Genomic DNA, 14,281 nt, shown 5'->3' with positions numbered 1-14,281 from the left:
CACCACTCAGGCCACCACTCTCCAGTCTTCCTTCAAGGCATCCTTCACCCCCAGCTGAGGCTTCTGATGTCCAACCTGGGCCTTCCAGGCAGCAACATGTGGTGGGGCCCAGCTTGAGACAGGTATTGCATTGTTGAACATATTTCTTGTGTTACATTTAATGATGTTAACTAGATGTTCTTATTGATCAGTAAGTTGTGATTTATCAAAGTGGTTTACATCTCAAGAGACAGTAGTGACCAAAAATGATTGGGATGGGAAAGAAAAATGCTGGTCTCAGAATGATAGTCTGTTCTATTTGGTAACATTCAATTAGCAAAAGCCAGGAACACAAAATGGTGTGATTGATGATCAAAAAACTAAAACTATGTCCCCTTTTCATACACAGGAAGACCTCAGTCGGGGGGAGGCTGTGGCTAGGGGCAGCAAGAAGGTCAACCAATGCCCTCCTTCTCCTCCTGCCCCAACTACAGGAGCCGAGCCACAGCCTGGAACGATGCCTGGTGGGAAGTGCCCAAGGAAGAAGAGAGAGTGATGGCCTGGGTTCAGTCTGGTCTGCCAGAAGATGCAGCCTCTTGAAGATCCACATCCTGGGGACAGAAATGGCATCTGAATTTCCTGTTCTCTAGGACTTCGGGACCAGACTTCTCTCCCTGAGATATCTACTCCTCAGGCCACCAATTTTTTCTATTCTAATTTGTTCATGTCTGCCCTGGGGGCCAAAGGCTGCACCAAAGTAAGAAGTTTCTCCAGTGCTGCGTTCCTATTTTTATTTTATAGCGACCAAAATAAAGGGTTTTTTTTGTTTGATGAAATACTTGTGTAATGTGTTTTCCTTCCAAAAGGCCAGTTTATATGTGAGCAGGCAGGTACATTTCAAATATACAAAGTGAAATGAATAACAAGGGGTACCAACACTAAACAAACTCCTGTAGATTAAAAAAGAAAAACCAAAGATAAAAAATAAAATAATGTTGTTGTGGTAAGTTTACACACAAAAAACACCCCAAAAAAAGGAGAAATGAGCAAACAGTCTTTAAAGGAGATTTTTAGGAATTAAAAATAAAAAAGCATCCAAAAAAGAATAAACCAAATCTAAAATTGTGTAGATGAGACGCAAACTAAAATTGTATTGCTGAAATGGTTAAAAAAGAGTAATGAAATACGTTCGGGAGAAGTGTGTGTGACTATGAGCATCAAAAGAAGTTCGTTCTTGCAGCATTGTAAAGAACAAGAGAATGCGCTTGATGAAAGAATTTTTAACATTGCAGCGTGACGAATGTGCTATATCGCTTATGAGCAGTAGTTTTACCTGAACGAGCGCTTCCGTGTCGGAATTTGAATGTGAGCATGCGTGGCACCTTGTCCGTCGGAGTAGGCTACACATGATCGGAGTATGTCCGATCGGACCAGTTGGTCGGAAAATATTTCCAACATGTTGGAAAACTTGGTCCGACGAATATTCCGATGGAATCAGTCCGATGCATACCACACACAGTCGAATTATCCGACAACACGGTCCGATAGGACACATTTCGACGGATTCTCCAACCGTGTGTACAAGGGCTTACAGGTAGCTAAAAAGATCAATGGTGTGAGTGGAACTTATCTGAGAGGCAGAAATTGCCCAATGCTGAAGGAACCCCTAGCAGCCTCTGGAGGAACCCTAGGATTCTATGGAACCCTGGTTGAGAATCACTGGTATATACAGTAGCTTATGTAGAGGCTGTTTTTTTAATTCCCAACAACACATACATTTTATCTACGGTGGTATGTAGATGCATTTTTTGATAGTTTTGGATAGAGTAGAGAAAGATTATACCCTTTGGTTATAACTTTTTTGTTGCTATCTGTGCCCCTGCTTGGCATATTCACTCCTTTGTCCTGGTGACCATTGTCTCTGAGACAGAAAGCGAGAGGTAATACAAAAAAATCTGAATAGGAGGTTAGGTAAAATGATACAAAACTTGTTCCTGTGATTTCTCTCTGAGATAGGAATTCTATTCACTTTGGAAAGATTTCCTCTCATTTCCCTCTGCGGGATTGAGAAAATTGAGTACTGTCTGCGGGATGGAATGTTAAGGCCCCTTTCACACCAATTGTCCTTTTTTTATCCATCCGTTGACTGTTAAAAAAATGGATTGGATGAAAAACGGTTAATTTTTCATCCGTTTTTGCATTGGTAGTGGATGCAAAAAAAAACTGATGAGAAACGGATGAGCAGCTGGTGAAAATTGGATGAATACTTCATCCATTTTGACGTGACTGAACTGATGAAATGAACGGTCCACATATGTGAAAATGGAAAATTGTATTAAATACTTAGTGAAATTTTCCTTTCCTGACACCAATACATGGCAGCATACATATGATATAGCTCCGCCCCTATATCCACCCACAGTACTTGTTTAGCTCTATAAAAGTCTGACTGAGAGCAACCTCCCCCATTCTCTGTATAAAGCACAAAGATCAGAGGGGGGGTTCGTATGCTGCCATGTGTGAGTCAGGAAAGGAAAAATACGGTAAGTATTTGATACAATTTTCAATTTTCCTGACACCAACATGGCATATATATATATATAGGGTAAATAATTAGCTTTTGAGAGGGAGGGTTTAACCACTTCCAGGCCATCCGCCGTCATTATATGTCGGTACTTTGACATTGAAAAACTGGGTTTATGGTAGCAGAAGCGAATGCATACGTAGGTCGCGCCCGTATAGGTAAACAGTGTTAAAACCTCACATCTCTGTGATCCTTAGAGCGAGAGAAATAATTCTAGCACTAGACCTCCTCTGTAACTCTAAACCGATAACATGTAGACATTTTTAAAGCCACCAATGGAGATTTTTACAGGTCAAAGTTCATCACTATTCCACGAACGGGCGCAATTTTGAAGCATGACATTTTGGGTATCAATTTACTAGGTGTAACATTGTCTTTCACAATATAAAAAAAAATTGGGCTAACTGTTTTCTTGCTTTTTTTAATTTAAAAAAGTGTATTTTTCCCCCAAAAAAATGAGACAGCTGCGCAAATACGGTGTGATATAAAGTATTGCAGTGACTGACATTTTGTTCTCTAGGGTGTCTGAAAAAAAAAATTAAGGTTTGGGGTTCTAAGTAATTTTCTAGCAAAAAAAATTATTTTAATTTGTAAACAACAAGCTTGAAAAATAGGCCTGGTCCTTAAGTGGTTAATGCTGTAAAGTTAGTCTTTATTTGACAATAGACATAGAAGCTTGAATACCGTATATACTCGAGTATAAGCCGAGATTTTCAGCCTCTTTTTTGAGGCTGAAAGTGCCCCCCTCGGCTTATACTCGAGTCATCGCTGTCTGCCTGCTCGATCAGCGTGTCGAGCAGACAGACAGCGGACATTCTACCATTCAAGCGCCTCCGCCTCCGCCTTCGCCTGTGATAGGCGGAACACTGAATTTCCCAGCAGCCTGTGTTCCGCCTATCACGGACATCGTCTCATCCTCGTACTACGGACGAGGATGAGACGATGTCCATGATAGGCGGAACACAGGCTGCTGGGAAATTCAGTGTTCCGCCTATCACAGGCGAAGGCGGAGGCGGAGGCGCGGCGTTTGAATGGTAGAATGTCCGCCGAGGCGCCGACGAAGAGCGGCGATCCTGGCAAGGCACGGGACGGAGGCAAGGCAAGGCACGGCACGGGACGGGACGGAGGCAAGGCACGACACGGGACGGAGGCAAGGCACGGCACGGGACAGAGGCAAGGAGGCAAGGCACGGGACGGAGGCAAGGAGGCAAGGCACGGGACACAGGCTCGGGACACAGGTAGGCTGGACACACACACACACACACACACACACACACACACACACACACACACATGGACACACACACACAGGGATGGATGGATACACACACACACAGGGATGGATGGATGGATGGAGACACACACACACAGGGATGGATGGATGGAGACACACACACACAGGGATGGATGGAGACACACACACACAGGGATGGATGGATGGATGGACACACACACACACAGGGATGGATGGACGGACACACAGGGATGGACGGACACACAGGGATGGACGGACACACACACAGGGATGGACGGACACACAGGGATGGACGGACACACAGGGATGGACGGACACACAGGGATGGACGGACACACACACAGGGATGGACGGACACACACACAGGGATGGACAGGCATGTCTCACCCTCGGCTTATACACGAGTCAATAAGTTTGCCAGTTTTTTTGGGGGTAAATTGGGGGCCTCGGCTTATATTCGGGTCGGCCTATACTCGAGTATATACGGTAGTTTTCCTTCCAAACTCTACTAGAGTAGAGTAGTATTTTAAGAATGTATGATGTGATGATTAGCTCACCATTCTGCAGACTGTCTCCAGAGACACTCCTGCCCATGCTGCCCAAGAAGAAGACATCACCCTAGTTGAGTGAACTCTAACCACCTCTGGAGGATCCTTCCCAGCCACTTTATATACTTGAAGAATTGTCTTTACTATCCAGGCCGAGATGGTTCCGGCCAAAGCCACTTTCCCTTTAGATTTTCCAGTAGGTAGGATGAAAAGTCTATCAGAATGTCTGAATGCGGAAGTAGCCTGGAGATAGGCTTTTAGGACTTTTAGAATGTCCAACTCATGCAGGTCAGGACCTGATTCTGCTGGAGAGGCTGGAAGCACCCATTTAATTTAGGTGAAATATTGAAGCCGCTTTTGGGACAAAGTGATCCAGGAAGAACGTGGTATAAGGTTCAGCTGCCCCCAATGCTAGGAGTTCCCACACTCTTTTCCCTGAAGTTATAGCTATTAGGAAAGCCATTTTTAAAGTGATATCCCATAATGAACAGTTTTGCATAGGGGCACATGGAGGGTTTGCCAGAAAATTGATCTATTGACAGGTACCACTGAGGGAACCTATTTCTCTTGGGAGAGCATAGTCTAAGCACCACTCTCATGAAGCACTCCACCAGCAGGCTTGCTGGCCATTTCCTTTGGGAAAAAGCCAAGATGGCTGAAATTTGCACCTTAAGCAAACTCAGGCTGAGCCCCAAATCCAATCCAGATTGCAGGAAAGACATGACTTGAGACACATTTGGGTCACTAGGGTCAAACTGTTGTCTGGCTGCAAAGCTCATTAACCTATCTCATATTCTAGATGGAGTGGATGGATTAGGTTAACACTTTTCTAGAACTCTGTAAGGTCCTAATAACCTCTGGAGAACATCCTAACTCTTGTAACCCCTGTCTTTCAATCTCTAGGCCTCTAAGGCCAGTCGTGATGGTTGCGGATTTTGGATTTATCACTGGCAGAGTGATCAGTGAGCACATGTTGAAATCCATTGCCAGAGAGAACCATAGTCTGTGAGGCCAGTAAGGTAATACTGCAATGACTGTCAGATTCTCTTCCAACAATCTCTTCAGGAATTTCAAGATTAAAGAAATTGGAGGGATGGCACAGGCCAGTTGCGCAACCCAAGGTTGGGTCATGGCATCTGTCCCTTCTACCAATGGATATGGGTAGCATGAGATTAACTGGCTCACCTTGAGTTGGTTGATGAAGCAAAAAGATCCAGTGGCAGACACCCACACTCGTGGACTATCTGTTTGAACATTTCGGGATGAAGGGACCATTCGTTAGGATCCTTGAATTGTCTGGATAAGTGATCCGCTTCCAAGTTTTGATGGCTTGGAAGATATATAGCCCTCAAATCTGAGAGATATTGTGCCAATGTCATGATCGGCTCCACCTCTCTCAAAAGGGATTGGCTGTGCATCCTGCCTTGTCGCTGTATGTAGGACACTGCTGCCATGTTGTCCAGACGGAGCAGGGCTGGGTGACCCTGTTTGTGATGCAGCCAGGTGGCTAATGCCACGAATGTTGCTTGAAGTTCCAGAGTGTTGGAAACTAGGCCCTGAGTGGGAAATTCCCATCTGCCCTGGATCTTGTGTTGTTCGCAGGTGGCTCCCCACCCTGCTGCTCTGGCCTCTGTAGTAACAATGATCCATGGCTGCGGCCCCAATGGTAGGGGTGCAACGGATCGTCACCGATCCATGATCTGAACGGGTCGACCCGCTCGGATCCGCACATGCCGCGATCCGCGGTCTCGGCCTTAGGAAAGGCCGCGGCTTCGGCCTAGCTCCGAAGCGGCGGCCATCTTTGTACACTCAGGCTGATTACACTGATTGCTCTGACGGAGTGATCACTTGTACTAACCTGTACAGCGGAGGGGAGAGATCCTGAGATGGAAGCAGCCATCCCTCCATACCCTACAGTACCCAGCAATACCCTGCCAATACTCTGCAGTACCCCAATACCCTGCCAATACTCTGCAGTACCCCAATACCCTAGCAATACTCTGCAGTACCCCAATACCCTAGCAATACTCTGCAGTACCCCAATACCCTAGCAATACTCTAGCAATACTCTTGCAATACTCTAGCAATACTCTAGCAATACCCAGACAAACTTTTTTTCCACTGCATCAGGAAGCCCTGTTGGAAAACTGAGTTTTCAGTGAGCCCAGGGGATCATCGGGATGCATGAAGCCATTGTCCCAAGAAGATTACTGCACTGGGATGCTGACATTACTGGTGCAGTCAATGCTTGTTGGAATGTCTCCCTGATTTTTGGGGAGTTTCTGAAGAGGCAAAGAAACTGTGGCCCTTAAAAAAAAAAAACTGTGGCCGCCTGAGTATTGAACTGGGCCCCTAGGTAGACCATCATCTGTGTAGGTTCCAGCTGGCTTTTTTGATATTGAGTTGACTATCCAGCTGAATGACCATAAGGTGGACAGCAGTAGCTCCCTCTGTCTCCACAAAAGGTCTTGGTACTGGGCCAGGAGGATGATGTCCTCCAAGAAATTATGGACTCTGAGCCCTTTCTCCCTCAGTGGGGCCAAGATGGCAATCAGAACCTTGGTGAAGGTTCGAGGAGAAGTGGATAGGCCGAAGGGAAGGCAGACAAATTGGTAATGCCTGTCCCCCAACGCAAAGCTGAGGAACTGCTGGTATAACTGAAGGGCCGCGATATGCAGGTAGCCATCCTGTAAGTCCACTAAAATCATCCAGTCCCCTGGTTGAACTACCTGGATAATGGTATGAAGAGATTCTATCTTGAATCTCTCTATTTGGATAAATTGATTCAGCTTCTTGAGGTCGATCACTGAAGCCCCCAATCTTTTTCTGGACCAGAAAGAGTGGTGAATAAAAGCCTGTAAACCTTTGACAGGCTGGAACTATGATTGCCCCTTGAAGCAACAAGATGTTGATGTACTCCTAAAGAGCAGCTAACTTCAGGGCCGACTGGGTTATCTTGGTGGGGGTGAAGGAGTATTCTGGAGGCTGCCGTTTGAACAGCCAATAATGGCCTTGCACCACTGTGGATCAAACCCACCAATCTTGACAGTGGTTTTGCCAGAACTGGGCAAACTTGAGCAGCCTTGCTCCAACCGCCTCCCCCCTGGGTGGGCCTGGCCTCAAAAGGTCTTCTTACTACCTGAGAGAGCCACAGGGGCATTAGCTCTCTGCAATCTAAGGAAGGTTGACTGTGTACCCCTCCAACCTCTTTCTGGAGTCCTTGGATGGGTGAAAACCTCCAAAATCCCGGTACCTGTTTGGTGCTCCTCTGGTTGATCGGCCCCTCTTGCGTCTGGACCTTTGATCTTGGGGCAAAAGACCTGAACTTCCACCTGTAACTGGCAGCCTCCAGTTTTTGGCCAAACAGCGCCTTCCCATAAAAAGGCAGTTTACCGCAATTCTGCCTTTGTGTTGTGTTTTTTTTTATGTACACTTTTTTCCCCAGGTGAATGGGTAGGGGTACCATGTACCCCATACTCATTCACATAGGGTGGGGGGCCAGGATCTGGGGGCCCCCTTATTAAAGGGGCTCCCAGATTCTGGTAAGCCCTCCGCCCGCAAACCCCGACAACCAACAGCCAGGGTTGTGGGGAAGAGGCCCTTGACCTCATCAACATGGGGACAAGGTGCTTTGGGGTGGGGGGCAGCAGGGTCCCCCTTCCCCAAAGCACCCCCCATGTTGAGGGTACGCGGCCTGGTACAGCTCAGGAGGGGGAGCGCTTGCTCGTCCCCACCCCCTTTCCTGACCGGTCGGGCTGCATGCTCGAACAAGTAGTGATGGCCGAACGGTTCGCCCGGCGGTCGTTTCGCGGCGAATTTCCGACATTCGCGGTCCGCACGTTCGAACGCCTTTTTCCGTCGTTCGCCGCGGCGGACTTACGTGTTTAATGTATACAAGAACTTTAACCTTTGGTGACACGTTTATCATGTGATACAGGACAGCCAATTGAGACATGACAGCACATGGACACTTGTACATTCCCCCTAACCTATAAATACACCCGATCCGGTGGCCATTTTACATTCTTTCTTCTGTTAAGATAGGGACAGGTTCCTGTGTGGAGTAGGGAGAGATAAACCACTAGCTATTTGGTACACAAAAGTTCTTTTCAGGACTGGTATAGGTGTTAGGTGTTGATAGGTTTGCTGTGCTGCTGATTCTTGCAGCAGCCTGAGTGTCTTTTGTTAGTTTAGAGAAAGGGAAAGGACGGTGTATGCTACAGGGACAGCCAGATTAGTCTTTCATCATCATCATCATCATCATCATCATTAGCTGTTACTATCAAGGTCCACAAAAGAGCTGTTCCAGTAACCACTAATCGTTCTCTTTTTTTGCCAATTTGTATAGGGACAGGAAGGAAGCAGTGTTGTCAGGCAGTGAGGGTAATTTTAAAGACTTGCTGTTATTATTAGTTCCACAAAGGTTCTTTTCAGGACTGGTATCAGTGGTACAGTAATAGGCTTGTACATGTATAATATTCTTTCTTCCAAATATAGAAAGGATATTATACTTGACTGCTGCCCTTCTGCTGCAGTCTGCTAAACATTCACAACTCACTTGTTCCACAAAAGTTCTTATAAGGACTGGTAACTTGGTATAGGGTGCTACGGTACATAGGCTTGAGTGCGGTACAGTCTGCTGTTCTGTAAGGACCGCTATCGGTCCACAATAGATAGGGTTGACGTGCACCACTGCTGACCGCTGCCCTATACTGCAGCAGTCCTTCAGCGGTATAGGGACTGACGTACAGTCTGCTAATCACTAACACACAACCTGCTTGTTCCACAAAAGTTCTTATAAGGACTGGTAACTTGGTATAGGGTGCTACGGTACATAGGCTTGAGTGCGGTACAGTCTGCTGTTCTGTAAGGACCGCTATCGGTCCACAATAGATAGGGTTGACGTGCACCACTGCTGACCGCTGCCCTATACTGCAGCAGTCCTTCAGCGGTATAGGGACTGACGTACAGTCTGCTAAACACTAATACACAACCTGCTTGGTCCACAAAAGTTCTTATAAGGACTGGTAACTTGGTATAGGGTGCTACGGTACATAGGCTTGAGTGCGGTACAGTCTGCTGTTCTGTAAGGACCGCTATCGGTCCACAATAGATAGGGTTGACGTGCACCACTGCTGACCGCTGCCCTATACTGCAGCAGTCCTTCAGCGGTATAGGGACTGACGTACAGTCTGCTAAACACTAATACACAACCTGCTTGGTCCACAAAAGTTCTTATAAGGACTGGTAACTTGGTATAGGGTGCTACGGTACATAGGCTTGAGTGCGGTACAGTCTGCTGTTCTGTAAGGACCGCTATCGGTCCACAATAGATAGGGTTGACGTGCACCACTGCTGACCGCTCACCTATACTGCAGCAGTCCTTCAGCGGTATAGGGACTGACGTACAGTCTGCTAATCACTAACACACAACCTGCTTGTTCCACAAAAGTTCTTATAAGGACTGGTAACTTGGTATAGGGTGCTACGGTACATAGGCTTGAGTGCGGTACAGTCTGCTGTTCTGTAAGGACCGCTATCGGTCCACAATAGATAGGGTTGACGTGCACCACTGCTGACCGCTGCCCTATACTGCAGCAGTCCTTCAGCGGTATAGGGACTGACGTACAGTCTGCTAAACACTAACACACAACCTGCTTGGTCCACAAAAGTTCTTATAAGGACTGGTAACTTGGTATAGGGTGCTACGGTACATAGGCTTGAGTGCGGTACAGTCTGCTGTTCTGTAAGGACCGCTATCGGTCCACAATAGATAGGGTTGACGTGCACCACTGCTGACCGCTGCCCTATACTGCAGCAGTCCTTCAGCGGTATAGGGACTGACGTACAGTCTGCTAAACACTAATACACAACCTGCTTGGTCCACAAAAGTTCTTATAAGGACTGGTAACTTGGTATAGGGTGCTACGGTACATAGGCTTGAGTGCGGTACAGTCTGCTGTTCTGTAAGGACCGCTATCGGTCCACAATAGATAGGGTTGACGTGCACCACTGCTGACCGCTCACCTATACTGCAGCAGTCCTTCAGCGGTATAGGGACTGACGTACAGTCTGCTAATCACTAACACACAACCTGCTTGTTCCACAAAAGTTCTTATAAGGACTGGTAACTTGGTATAGGGTGCTACGGTACATAGGCTTGAGTGCGGTACAGTCTGCTGTTCTGTAAGGACCGCTATCGGTCCACAATAGATAGGGTTGACGTGCACCACTGCTGACCGCTGCCCTATACTGCAGCAGTCCTTCAGCGGTATAGGGACTGACGTACAGTCTGCTAAACACTAATACACAACCTGCTTGGTCCACAAAAGTTCTTATAAGGACTGGTAACTTGGTATAGGGTGCTACGGTACATAGGCTTGAGTGCGGTACAGTCTGCTGTTCTGTAAGGACCGCTATCGGTCCACAATAGATAGGGTTGACGTGCACCACTGCTGACCGCTCACCTATACTGCAGCAGTCCTTCAGCGGTATAGGGACTGACGTACAGTCTGCTAATCACTAACACACAACCTGCTTGTTCCACAAAAGTTCTTATAAGGACTGGTAACTTGGTATAGGGTGCTACGGTACATAGGCTTGAGTGCGGTACAGTCTGCTGTTCTGTAAGGACCGCTATCGGTCCACAATAGATAGGGTTGACGTGCACCACTGCTGACCGCTGCCCTATACTGCAGCAGTCCTTCAGCGGTATAGGGACTGACGTACAGTCTGCTAAACACTAACACACAACCTGCTTGGTCCACAAAAGTTCTTATAAGGACTGGTAACTTGGTATAGGGTGCTACGGTACATAGGCTTGAGTGCGGTACAGTCTGCTGTTCTGTAAGGACCGCTATCGGTCCACAATAGATAGGGTTGACGTGCACCACTGCTGACCGCTGCCCTATACTGCAGCAGTCCTTCAGCGGTATAGGGACTGACGTACAGTCTGCTAAACACTAATACACAACCTGCTTGGTCCACAAAAGTTCTTATAAGGACTGGTAACTTGGTATAGGGTGCTACGGTACATAGGCTTGAGTGCGGTACAGTCTGCTGTTCTGTAAGGACCGCTATCGGTCCACAATAGATAGGGTTGACGTGCACCACTGCTGACCGCTCACCTATACTGCAGCAGTCCTTCAGCGGTATAGGGACTGACGTACAGTCTGCTAATCACTAACACACAACCTGCTTGTTCCACAAAAGTTCTTATAAGGACTGGTAACTTGGTATAGGGTGCTACGGTACATAGGCTTGAGTGCGGTACAGTCTGCTGTTCTGTAAGGACCGCTATCGGTCCACAATAGATAGGGTTGACGTGCACCACTGCTGACCGCTGCCCTATACTGCAGCAGTCCTTCAGCGGTATAGGGACTGACGTACAGTCTGCTAAACACTAATACACAACCTGCTTGGTCCACAAAAGTTCTTATAAGGACTGGTAACTTGGTATAGGGTGCTACGGTACATAGGCTTGAGTGCGGTACAGTCTGCTGTTCTGTAAGGACCGCTATCGGTCCACAATAGATAGGGTTGACGTGCACCACTGCTGACCGCTCACCTATACTGCAGCAGTCCTTCAGCGGTATAGGGACTGACGTACAGTCTGCTAATCACTAACACACAACCTGCTTGTTCCACAAAAGTTCTTATAAGGACTGGTAACTTGGTATAGGGTGCTACGGTACATAGGCTTGAGTGCGGTACAGTCTGCTGTTCTGTAAGGACCGCTATCGGTCCACAATAGATAGGGTTGACGTGCACCACTGCTGACCGCTGCCCTATACTGCAGCAGTCCTTCAGCGGTATAGGGACTGACGTACAGTCTGCTAAACACTAATACACAACCTGCTTGGTCCACAAAAGTTCTTATAAGGACTGGTAACTTGGTATAGGGTGCTACGGTACATAGGCTTGAGTGCGGTACAGTCTGCTGTTCTGTAAGGACCGCTATCGGTCCACAATAGATAGGGTTGACGTGCACCACTGCTGACCGCTGCCCTATACTGCAGCAGTCCTTCAGCGGTATAGGGACTGACGTACAGTCTGCTAAACACTAATACACAACCTGCTTGGTCCACAAAAGTTCTTATAAGGACTGGTAACTTGGTATAGGGTGCTACGGTACATAGGCTTGAGTGCGGTACAGTCTGCTGTTCTGTAAGGACCGCTATAGGTCCACAATAGATAGGGTTGACGTGCACCACTGCTGACCGCTCACCTATACTGCAGCAGTCCTTCAGCGGTATAGGGACTAAGAGTTTTGTCACAGGGTCATTTAAAAAATGACATGCAGAGGAAGAGGCAGGCCCTTCCGCAGGGGTGGTAGGGGTAGGGCAGGAGCAACAGGCTTGAGCCAAAGTGGGAAGTTGCAGAAGGTGCGTTCAATTACTTTAAAGGATGCACCAGACTTGGTTGAGTGGCTCGCTCAGCCTTACTCTTCTGCACCCTCCTCATCCTCTCGATCTGCACCCTCTTCTTCACTCTCTGCTATGTGCACCCCCAAAGACACTACCACCAACAACACGACCACCACCACCACCACCACATACCTTCCGCTTGAGTCACTGGAATTATTTTCCGATCCATATCAAGAGGACATTTCTGATGCGCAGCCACTCTTGGTATTGGATCAGGAAGAGGAGGTAGCAACAAGCGCTACTCAGCAGTCTGACGCCAGTACCCAGATCAGCCCAAGGAGGAGGTTGGTCCCCGGTGTTGCTGCCTACTCTACTTATAGCGGTGGGGAAGGTGACGTTGATGATGACGTGTCTAGTGATGTCACGTGGGTGCCCACAAGAGAGGAAGAGGAGGGGAGTTCAGAGGGAGATATGGACCAGCAGATAGGGAGGAGAAGCAGCAATGACTTACATTGCACAGCAGGGACAAAGCAGACTGCAAATGTATCAGGAGCGAGTCATCGACCATGTACGGTCACATCTGGCGCTCCCAGGACACCGGCACATGGCTCCGCAGTGTGGGCTTTTTTTAACGTGTCCGCTGCTGACAATAGCGTTGCCATCTGCAATCTTTGCAGTCAACGCGTTAGTCGCGGTAAGCCCAATACTCACCTAGGGACGACCGCCTTAAGAAGGCACATGAGCAGCCATCACCGAGCCCAGTGGGAGCAACGGAACACACAAAGCCACACTGCAGGCTCTCACCGTCCAGCCTCGTCTTCTACTTCTCCTTCTCCTCTCTCCTCACAATTGTCCTCCACTCCACCTTCCATCACGCCAAGCTCACATTTTTCTGCAAAAAGGCAGGCTTCCGTGGGCCTAATGTTTGAGCGTAAAAAAATGATGACGCCGGATAACCCTCTTGCCCAACGGTTGGCGGCTGGCTTGTCAGAACTCATAGCCCGCCAACTACTGCCATATAAACTGGTGGACTCGGAGGCCTTTCGCAAATTTGTGGCCATTGGAACACCACAATGGAAGGTCCCAGGAAGGAAGTATTTCTCAGAGAAGGGCATCCCAGAGCTATATGGCCATGTTCAGCGGCAAGTGAATGTATCTCTGGCACACAGTGTCGGTGCCAAGATACATCTGACCACAGACACGTGGTCTAGCAAACACGGGCAGGGAAGGTATATCAGTTTTACTGCCCACTGGGTGAACCTTCTGACGGCCGTCAAGCATGTAACCCGTGGCACCCGTGTAGATTTGGTTTTACCGCCACGGATTGCATGCAGGCCTGACTCTTCTTCTCCTCCTCCTACTCCATCCTCCTCCCTCTCCTCCTCAGCTGCCTCCTCCTTTTCCGCTGCTAGCGTCTCTTCCACTGCACCGCCCAAGCTCCCCAGAACCTATTCCACATGCCAGGTGAGACGTTGCCATGCCGTGCTGCGTCTGTTGTGCCTGGAAGCAAAGAGCCACACTGGCCCGGCACTCCTTTCAGCTTTGCGTT

This window comes from Lithobates pipiens, unplaced genomic scaffold (genome assembly GCF_037356315.1).
Source record: "Lithobates pipiens isolate NorthernLeopardFrog02 unplaced genomic scaffold, aLitPip1_a1.2 Scaffold_19, whole genome shotgun sequence".
NCBI lineage: Eukaryota > Metazoa > Chordata > Amphibia > Anura > Ranidae > Lithobates > Lithobates pipiens.
This window is presented reverse-complemented; position numbering follows the sequence as displayed.